This window comes from Triticum urartu, chromosome 4A (assembly GCF_056163025.1).
Source record: "Triticum urartu cultivar PI428250 chromosome 4A, HENAU_Tu73, whole genome shotgun sequence".
NCBI classification, from domain to species: Eukaryota; Viridiplantae; Streptophyta; class Magnoliopsida; order Poales; family Poaceae; genus Triticum; species Triticum urartu.
In genome coordinates, this window is record NC_141876.1 from 365,971,552 (window position 1) to 365,981,404 (window position 9,853).

Here is a 9,853-nt window from a genome sequence, read left to right on the forward strand (position 1 = left end):
AGCACCTGATCAACATGAAGACAATGCTCAGCCTGAAGACATTCCTCCCAACAACAACACAGATCAGCAAGAGCAAAGTCTTCGCCCTGTACATCCTCGTGTTGCCAATGAAGTGCAGATTGACAGAATAATTGACAACATCAATGCACCTGGTCCACTCACTCGTTCAAGGGAAACTCAGTTAGCAAATTTCTGTGGGCACTTCGCATTCATCTCAATATCAGAACCCAAGAAAGTTGAAGAAGCCTTCATGGAACCTGAATGGATTCAAGCTATGCAAGAAGAGCTTCAACAGTTTGAGCTGAATAATGTATGGGAACTGGTTAAGCGTCCTGATCCACGTAAGCACAACATAATAGGCACCAAATGGATATACCGCAACAAACAAGATGAGCATGGTCAAGTTGTCAGAAACAAAGCTCGTCTCGTTGCTCAAGGATATACTCAAGTGGAAGGCATTGACTTCGATGAAACATTTGCTCCTGTGGCTAGGCTTGAAGCCATACGCATTCTGCTGGCCTATGCAAATCATCATAACATACTTCTATATCAAATGGATGTGAAAAGTGCCTTTCTCAATGGCAAGATTGAAGAAGAAGTGTATGTTGCACAACTGCCTGGCTTTGAAAATCCAAAACATCCTGACATGGTATACAAGCTCAACAAGGCATTGTATGGCCTCAAACAAGCCCCTAGGGCCTGGTATGACACACTCAAATACTTCCTGAAGAGCAAAGGCTTCATACCTGGTTCCCTAGATCCCACTCTTTTCACGAAGACATATGATGGTGAACTGTTTGTGTGCCAAATATATGTGGATGACATTATCTTCGGCTGCACCAATTAGAAGTACAGTGAAGAGTTTGGATACATGATGCAAGAGCAATATCAGATGTCCATGATGGGGGAGCTGAAGTTCTTCCTTGGTCTTCAAATACGACAACAACGCAATGGCATCTTCATATCTCAAGAGAAGTATCTCAAAGATTGCCTGAAGAAGTTCGGTATGCAAGACTGCAAAGGCTTCACAACACCAATGCCAGCCAAACATCATCTAGGTCCTGACGACAATGGTAAAGAGTTCGATCAAAAGGTATACCGCTCCATGATTGGTTCTTTGCTTTATTTATGTGCATCTAGGCCAGATATCATGCTTAGTGTTTGCATGTGTGCTCGATTTCAAGCGGCACCAAAGGAGTCGCATCACTTAGCTGTGAAGCGAATTCTTCGATATTTGGCTCACACCCCAACTCTAGGATTATGGTATCCAAAGGGCTCAGGGTTTGATTTGGTTGGATTTTCGGATGCTGATTATGCTGGTGACAAAGTTGATCGCAAGTCTACATCAGGCACATGTCACTTTTTGGGATGATCACTTGTATGTTGGTCTTCAAAGAAGCAGAACTATGTATCTCTCTCCACTGCTGAATCTGAATACATTGCTGCTGGATCTTGCTGCGCTCAGCTTCTGTGGATGAAGCAAACACTCAAGGACTATGGCATTCATCTGAAGCAAGTGTCACTTTACTGCGACAACGAAAGCGCCATCAAGATTGCCAACAACCCAGTTCAGCAATCAAAGACAAAGCACATTGAAATTCGTCATCACTTTCTTAGAGATCATGTTGTGAAGGAAGACATTGATATCATACACGTCAACACTGAAAAGCAATTGGCAGATATCTTCACCAAGCCTTTGGATGAGAAGAGGTTTTGCAAGTTATGGTGTGAGCTAAATATCCTGAAATCCTCAAATGTCCTGTGATCAGGCACACATCCTAACCCTTATGCATATTAATGACTTAGATGTGCAACACACGAAGTAAAGTATATCTTCAAATCAATGAAGACATACATTCTAAGTGTGAATACATTAATGTGGAATTTGACTTTAGAGCGCCACGATAATTGTGCGCCGTGTCTGGGTCTAATACTTCCTATATGGTGGGTAACGCCACCACCAAATGTTCTATTTTGAAGTGTTTCACTCATGGCGTTACCTTGCAATGTCTTCACATTTGATTTGGCTTCGAACTCAACATGTCTTCATGATTATCTTCACTACGTTGATTATATAGATGTATACATACTAGTGTTCTGTCCTCTACAGCATTCACTTATAGCTATGTCTTCTTGGTTGAATCTTTTGAACTAAGTGAATGTGATCGGACCCTAATCTCTCTATGCTTTCTATCTCAAATTCTATCTCTCCAAGTCATATGCATTCTATTGAAACTGTCGAATGTCTTCACTGCGTCCTTCAGCAGAAGATATAGAGACAACCATAAAGTCCGTTTTCAATGCTCATTTCTCCACATAAAATCCGGAGAAGTAGGAACGACCGCCCGACAATCCAGGCGTGCGTGGGATGTGGAACTGCCCCCAAAACTTCCGCAAACAGGCCACGCGTTCCTCAGATGCGAATCGCCAGGGGCACCTGTGTAATAGCACAGTGCCGCCCCTGTGCCTATAAATTCACACTTACCGCGGTCATTATCTCCTTCTTCCACCCTCGCACGAACCCTAGCTCCACCGCTAGCTCTCGACGACGCCGGCGACGAAGCGCTTCGCTGCTGCAACCTCTCCGACGCCGTCCTCACGCCGACCGCGGACATCGTTCTCTCCGCCGTCGCCGTAGGTGTCTTCCGTCGCCAAGTTAGGGGACGGAGGACTGAACTGCTCGGCATCATCTCCCACTTCCGTCTAGCAGTTCCAAGTGTGGTAAATAAAACTTCTTTTTACAGCCCCTTTTGATCTCATGGTTCTGTCACTTTCTACCATAAAAAGTTTATCTTCACATAAGTTAGATCTCACAATCTGCATCTCATAACATGCCTAGTATATTCACTTGTGCTTCATGAAGTAGTTAGATTCCTCACTTGTACTGATCTGTGGGTTCGTACAAATCTGGAACCAACTTCTTATCTATGAGTGAATGTCTTCGCACGATGAGGTCAATGTCTTCTAAACTGATTAATCTTCAAAACCTTCTGAGAATGCATATGACCTCTTCCCCTTCCCTCGCACCTTAATGCTGTCACAGGTACATGTCCATGGGAGAATCCTTCGGTTCTCATAGTCTGCATTCATTTGCAGAATTCCTACAGCATCACATAAATTCTCCTGAAGCCAGTTCCTGTTGGTCCAGAAAAGGAAAGCCTTTGAAGCCTTTGAAAGTTTTGAAGCCTTTCAAGTTAAAGTTTATGGCTTCAGAAGCAGCAGCAAGGAAGGGGGGCAGACAGCGACGTGAAGGAACGTCCAAAGATCTGACTGAAGACCTGGCAGAAATGTATAAAACAGATCCTGAAGAGAATTATGGGCAGCGCAAGACCCGAATCCAATGGATTCGACGCTATTGGGCTGAACAATGGTTCAGATACCGCTTCACTACCCAAGAGTATGCTGAGAAAAGTGCCATCAAAAGACCGTGGGGAGACGTCCTATACAAGAACCTTGTACCCAGGTCCAGAGATGAAGCTATTGCCCAAAGCTTCTATCCATGCATGGTTCGTGGGCCACAGCCTGATGATGCACATCCATCGTCACTACTCTGGTGCCGTGACAACAATCTGTTCAAGCGCAACTTCTAGTTTGCCCAACAATCAGCGAAGCAGAACAAGAAGAAATTTGGGTTAGACTTCAACCCTGGTCCCTCCGCACCAAGGGCAGATGGCACTCGCGATGCAGAACCCAATATCATCGGTCCGTATGCCAACCTTGAGGGCCTCATCACCCGCATCTTAGTCCAAGGGACTACCGTGAATGACCCTCCAGCTGACTCTGAGTCTGATGAAGCTCCTGCTGTACCGAAGCCAAAGCAGTCGAAGAAGCCAAAAGCTTCAAAGCCAGCCCCTTCATCAAGAATCTCAAGGGCGAAGCCATTGGCAACTGCACCTCCTGAAGACAGTGTGCAGTCTGAAGACGTATCCCGCGTCTCCAAGCCCCAGAAGGCCAAAGTGCCTCAGCCACACACCGGCAAAGAGCTCACAGCTGCTGCCATCCTGCGCAGCGAAGCCATAGATCTGTCAAGTGATGAAGATCTTGGAGATGACGCTCTAGAGCAGCTCATCAAGAGCAAAGAAGAAGCTGAAATCTTCAACAATTTGCCTCTCTTTGATGTCGCCATCATCCACAATTTCATCGACGAATGGTTTGCCTCACCAGACATCAGCTTCGAAGATCTGCAGCTGCCCGTTGGCCTCAGCATCGCATTCCAAGGCACTATTGCTTCAGAACTTGCTATTGCCCAGCGCATAGTTGAACTGAAGCAGAAAATTGATCATGAAAAGGCTCAGTTCAAGAAGCATATGGCCAAGCTCAGCGTGCAAGAAGTGAAGAGCTTCAAGACCATGTTGCATGAACTTAAGGAAAACTTTCTGAAGAAGCATGCAGAAGCTCAAGGTTCACGTGAGCGGATGAAGTCTCTGGCTGAGAGATGTGTGCAAGCCTACAATGAGGCTGAGAAGCGCAAGGCACTTGGGCGTCCTGGCATCGACCCCAAGATGGCCGCAAAGAAAAAGAAGAACACTGTTCCAGCTGAACCAGAGGCATCAAGTCAGGAAGCGGTTCCACTTGTCTTCCCAACTGCAACGACTGGCTCGAAGCCAAAGAGCCGGTCAACAGCTTCAGAGCTCAAGAAGACAAGAACTGCTGAGGCTGAAGCCCGGAAGCGGAAAAGCTCTGAAGCCTCTCCTACTGCCCCGGCAAGAAGAAAAGAAAGACCAAGAAATCTCGGACTGCTCCCACAGAGCCCTTGATAGTTGAACCTATTTCTATGGTTCACCCGAACGCAGAACGACAACTGACAGTTCATGAGCCTGCTTCCACAGAGGCTCCTGAAGCTGAAGACATACCAGCAGTCGACCCCATCGCTGCTGAAGACATTGGTCATCAGGACAATGTACAAGATGATGCAGCCCTTCCTCAGTATGAACACAGCGAACTCATCAGCATTGGTCATCCTCTGACGCCAATTGCACAAGATGCGTCATGGGCGGATCACCCTCAAGAGGAAGAAGACTTTGAGGCCCAGCCCATTCCAACCCCACAGGCGTCGCCTGCGTTCCGCAGGCTTTGCAGAGGTCCAAGGCCTCAAGTCTATGCTGAAGACATTCCGGCTGCATCAGTCGAAGACAATGAAGAAGTACCACAAGATCCTACTCCCCCGCTACACCATGAAGCAGTTCTCCAGGAGAACGTGCCTAAGTCTGACCCTCCAGCTAGTCAAGTGGAGGCTGAAAATGTTGAGGCTGCCACAACCAACACTGAAGCCAATGTGGAGCCCTCCCCACCAAAAGCTTCAGCAGACAGCGAAGCTACTGATCCAGACACTTCTGTTCCTGAGTCTGCTGCAGGTCCTCAATTTGATTACCATGTTGAGCACAGGCCTCATGTCCAGAAGCCAGTCCCAAGGCTGCCAAGGTTCCCAGGTCCTGCATCAGCACCTGGCTCCTTTGACATCAATAGCTTCAAGGCATACAATACGTTCTTCAACAGCTCCAAGAACCCCTATTCAAGGGAAAGGATTTCATCAGATAGGTTCTGGAGCTATCCTCGGCGCAGCTACTATTCATGCATCCTATACAACCAAGGTCGCATCTTCCCGCACAAGCGCCTTGATGTTGAAGCCATTGCTGGTCTGCCCTGTCTAGAGGAAGCTTTGGATTGCTTTAAGCAAGTGGGTCTGCTGTAGTTTGTCACTGATGAAGAGCACTAGAATGAAGAGCTTCTGCTTCAGTTCTATGCCACCCTCCACATTAAAGGATACAACAGAGATCCGAAGACTTGGGTCCTGGAGTGGATAACCGGCAATGTCCATCATGAAGCCAATGCATTTGATATCATTGAGCTCACCGGCCTGCCCACTCCTGGCGAATTCTTCGAGGAAGGCTGTCAACTACATGCTGAAGCTATTGAGAGCATATTCCAGAGGCCTGAACCAAATATGAGTCAGATGCTCTCAATGATGAAGCCATTGCCCCACGATGCTCCTTATCCAACAGAGTTCTTCGTTGAAGACTTTGAGTTCCTGCCCAGGACCATATATCACATCATCCGGCGGACTCTCTGGCCCATTAAGGGACACTCTCCACATGCCAAGATTGAGGGTGCAATGAAGACTCTCATATTCTATATCCTTCATGGCAAATGCTTCAACGCACAGGATTTCTTCATACGCCAACTTGCAGCGTCAGGCTCAGATTTATTTGGTTTAAAGTTCTATGCTCCTTGAGTGATGAGGCTGATCAAACTGCACTCTGCGATCTCGTATCAGCCCTCAGCCCGAAACCATTGGATCTTCTTGCCAGATGTGGATACCTTTGCTGAAGCTATATATCCTGAGCCTGCCAAGCAACCTTTAAGTCTTCAGAATGCAGAACACCAGAGCTTCACTCAGAACGATGAAGGTGTTGCAGCCATCTCTAGGGTGTATCCTTTAGCTGGCACTACACGTGCGCCACACCCTGCTTCAACTGAAGCCACTGATAGTGCACCTGCTTCAAGATCCAAGAAGCGCGCTCGTGTTCTCAATAACCGAGAGCTTCTTGTGGCCTTTCATCAAAAACAAGATAGGCATCACGACTGGCTAAAGCGACAGATGAAAAGCCTCTTGGTGGATGTTAATCGTCTTCGAAATCTTGCCACCAAGAATGCTTTCGTCACTCATGAAACCTGTCATCGTACATGGAAAGGGCTATCAATGATGTGTACTGAAGCTGAACTTGAAGAGGATGGCTTCACTGAGCGATTCAAGTTTGACACCACACCTCCTAGAAGGGCTGTGATGCGCAACACACCATCACTTGAAGACTCTGAGTTTTCTTCATCTGCTGCCACAGTCACTGCCAGAATCATTGATGAAGAAGACGATGCTACATCACCGCCACCTGCTTCAGCACCTCCAAGCTCTTCTGCACCGCCAAACACCTCCAACGACCCTGCTGCTCCTGGGAACGAGTAGACACTCTATGTCTTCAAACCTTTTTGGTCCTTGCTAACAAAAGGGGGAGAAGCATATGGGTTGATAGTCTTCAAGCGGGTCCATATGGGCGGGTGCTTTATGTTTTGCTATATTTTGCTTCGTGCTTACAACTCTCATTTTTGCTTCATTTGGTTCTTTGAGTTGTAACACTAAAACTCGATGGTCGTCTGCTACTTGTTTTGCCACCCTGTTTTGCGACGATAAATTCCGCATGTGCGACGATAAATTCCGCACTTATCTCATTCTGCAGACGTCCATTTTCCATTATGCATGTCATTATCTTCAGATATCTTCACATGCATAGTGGATTGTCATCATAAGCTGAAGTGGATCTCCACAAGTACAACCTGCCATGTGCATTTGCATTCCTAAAGCAAATTAACTTGTATGCACATCTTCAGGGGGAGCCCTTGCAACTTATGAAGACAATTCCTTATCCTTTACAATTTCACAGACTATATTCCCCGTTGAAAACTTCAACTAGTTTGTCATCAATCACCAAAAAGGGGGAGATTGTAAGTGCATCTAGTGCCACCCCTAGTTGGTTTTGGAGTATTGACGACAAACCTAGTTGAGGGACTAATGTGTTTGTAAGAATTGCAGGATAACACAGATAGAAGTCCCTCATTGATTCGGTTTTACTACCAGAGATGACCCCTAAAAATGTATGAAGACATTGAAGTCAAAGGTGGTATATGAAGATATTCACATTGAAGACTATGACAAAAGAAGACACGTTATGAAGCCTATGGAGCTCGAAGACTTAGATCTTTCGTAGTTCCTTTTTCTTTTGTGTTGAGTCATAGGAACCACCGTACTGTTAAGTGGGGTCCAGGAGAACCAGTTAGAATGACTGAAGTGATGCCCAAACTAAACACCTATGTCTTCAAGTGAAGACAATGAGAGCGAATCTTGTCCAGAGCCGGACAAGTCAGCTTTGCTTGTAGCCCAAGTAAAGTTGCCATGAGAGTTTGAAATCTGACCGTTGAGACACGTGTCAGTTCCTTAGTGACCCAGGGTCATTTCGGACAAATCAGGTCGGGTTGCCAAGTGGCTATAAATAGCCCACCCCCTACAACCATAATCGGTTGGCTGCTCAGATTTCAGTGCACGACTTTTGTCGTTTCAGAGCAACCCACCTCGAAGCCTTTGAGAGAAAATTCCTAGTGAGGAGAAAACCCCTAACCACCCAGAGCCAGAGAACATTGGGCATCACTTAAGTCTTCTTGTCTGTGTGATCTGAAGACTTATTACATTTGAGGACTGTGAATCCTCCAGACGGTTAGGCGTCGCGTTCAGAGCATCCAAGAGACATTGTGGATTGCCAGTGAACAAAGTCTGTGAAGGTTTGGGAGTCTACCTTGAAGACTTACCAGAGTGATTGGGCGAGGACTAAGTGACCTTAGCTCAAGGAGAATACGGTGAGGACTTGGTGTCCTGAGCTGCGTGTTCAGGACTGGGTGTCCGGGACTGTGTGTCCTAAGGTTTAAATACCTAGCCGCTCCAACCAGACGTACAGTTGTCACAACAACTGGAACTGGTCTAACACATCATTGTCTTCATCGAGTCACTGGTTTCATCTTCACTTCTTTTTACTTACTGTTACTCATTGTGAAGCCAGTGCATGCTTGCTATACCTTTTGTCTTCACAACGAAACTGTATGATTTGTTTGGCTTCATAACTTCTTCCTACCTGATCCTTATTACACTGCAGCTACTTGTCATTGTGCTTTCACTCTATTGAATACTTGACCATGGCTTGCCTAGTGTAATCTAACTTCCGCTGCATAGTGATAGGCTTATCTCTACTGTTTGTCTTCATAACTTCCACGTTTTGAAGACTTCCATAAAAATCGCCTATTCACCCCCCCTCTAGTCGATATAACGCACTTTCAGATCCAAGCAGTCACAAGATCCCGCGGGAGGCCACGACAAGGTAGCAGTGTCGAGCACAAGGATTCCAAAGCGCACTCGCACGTCGACTCCAGAACTGACTAAGAAGACCGCGAAACAGGCCAAAGTCGCCCCACCCAAGCCTGGGAAGGCTCTGCCCAGGATCAAGGTGGTTGTGCCTATTTCTTCGGCATAAGTGTTTCCTTCCCTTGTCTTTCGTCACTGCAATGGACTTCTTTATTTGTGTGACAAAGTGAAATTTAGGACCTCCAGGGCTGCTACTTCCACAACGTCCATGGATGTGGCCACCTCTAGAGCAGGTATGATATTGCAGACATGTTTATGCCCTGTCAGTTACTTTGATGGTCAATTGGAATCTTACTGTCGAGTGATTTCAGCGCCAACAGACGTTATCCGGCTTCCAGAAGACGACGACGAGGATGAACCCCAAAGGAGTGCAGGAAGGAGGGGCAGGGCTTTGAGCAAAAGGGCGCCTTCCAGCCGAACGTCTCACCTACCGTTCGAGCATGTTGTTCAAGAACTTGGTGATCCGTCACGGGCTACTATTTCTTTTGTTGTTCCCCTGTCGACTGATCAGCCTTCAGCGTCGACTGTCCAGACTTCTGGCCCGACTGCTCAACCCCAGGCTCCACCCGCACCAGCTGCATCATCGACTCCATCAACTCTGTTTGCTCTACATCACGTCCTGGAGGACCAAATAGGAGTCGCCGAGGAAGCAATGATCCAGGCTGGTCTGATGATGGACCGACTAAAAGTGGTGTATGAGACCAGCAAGGCCGCTTACAACGCCAGTTCTGCCCTCCAAACCAATGTCCGAGTAAGTGCGATTATAAGTTGACTTCCGATTGGCTTTCTGGCTTGAAACTTTCTCTGCTAGGATATGCTACCTGAAAACTGCTGCTTTATTATTCGTAAGGTGTCCGTGGATGAGCGTTTTGGAACCTTTAATGTACATCT